Genomic DNA, 1179 nt, shown 5'->3' with positions numbered 1-1179 from the left:
CTCTCTCTCTTTCCCTCTCTCCCCAAGGAACTAGTGATAATGCGGTGTGGCGGGGGACTGATAGATGAGTGTGTATCCATTAGTAAAGCGTACAATAGGGACGGACGGTTGATCATCATCGTTCATCACCAGCTCATTATATCCCTGCACGTATCGTCCCGCCTCGTGTCGCTGCCTAATCTCACTCTAGTCACCGCTTTCTCCCCCTCTCCCCTTGCTGTCTCTCTCTCTCGCTCTCTCATCTGCCCCTCTCTCTCTCTCTCTCNCCCTCTCTTCTCTACTTCTCTCTTCTCTCTCTCTCTCTCTCGCTCGCGTGCCCGCAGTATCCACTGTGAGCTACGCGACCGACACATCTTACTAATACCAACCAACGCGTTGTAACCGAAATGTCTACAGGAGAGGTGGAACAGGATTGTAACGGGAGAGGTGGCAGCTGCAGCGGGAGGAAGAGGGCCGTGGCATTGGTAACAGAGGCAGTGGGAGTCTCCTCTTGTGTGAAGTGGTGGCTGCAGTGGGAGGGAGAGGGCAGAGGCATTGGTGACAGAGGCGGTGGGAGTCTCCTCTTGTGGGAGGTGGCGGCTGCAGTGGGAGGGAGAGGGCAGTGGCATTGGCGACAGAGGCGGTGGGAGTCTCCTCGTGTGGGAGGTGGCGGCTGCAGTGGGTGGGAGAGGGCGGTGGGAGTCTCCTCCTGTGGGAGGTGGCGGCTGCAGTGGGAGGGAGAGGGCCGTGGCATCGGCNAGAGAGAGAGAGAGAGAGAGAGAGAGAGAGAGAGAGAGAGAGAGAGAGAGAGAGAGAGAGAGAGAGAGAGAGAGAGAGAGAGAGAGAGAGAGAGAGAGAGAGAGAGAGTGAGAGAGAGACTCTCTCCCACCGCGCGCGCGCGTTCATTATAGGAGGTCCGAGCGGGAAAACGCCGCTGCATTGTTTGCGCCCGCGCGCGACGGACAGCGAAGAGGAAGATGGAAGATGAGCGATGTTCCTCAGCCGTCGCCGATGCGTAATTGAATTGCGGACGCGATAAAAGCCTCCGCCTGGCCGGGGCGACCGGGCGATTCGGTCGGCTCGTTCTACAGCGCGCCGCGCGCGGGGGGAGAGGGGTCTGCCCCGTGAAAGAAGAAACGAGCGTCGCTAGCGGTCTCCCTCTGTTCACCGACAAAACGAATTTACAACTCCTCCTCCTCC

The sequence above is a fragment of the Priapulus caudatus genome, unplaced genomic scaffold, assembly GCF_000485595.1.
Source record: "Priapulus caudatus unplaced genomic scaffold, Priapulus_caudatus-5.0.1 Scaffold346, whole genome shotgun sequence".
NCBI classification, from domain to species: Eukaryota; Metazoa; Priapulida; class Priapulimorpha; order Priapulimorphida; family Priapulidae; genus Priapulus; species Priapulus caudatus.
Note: the sequence above shows the minus strand (reverse complement) of the source record.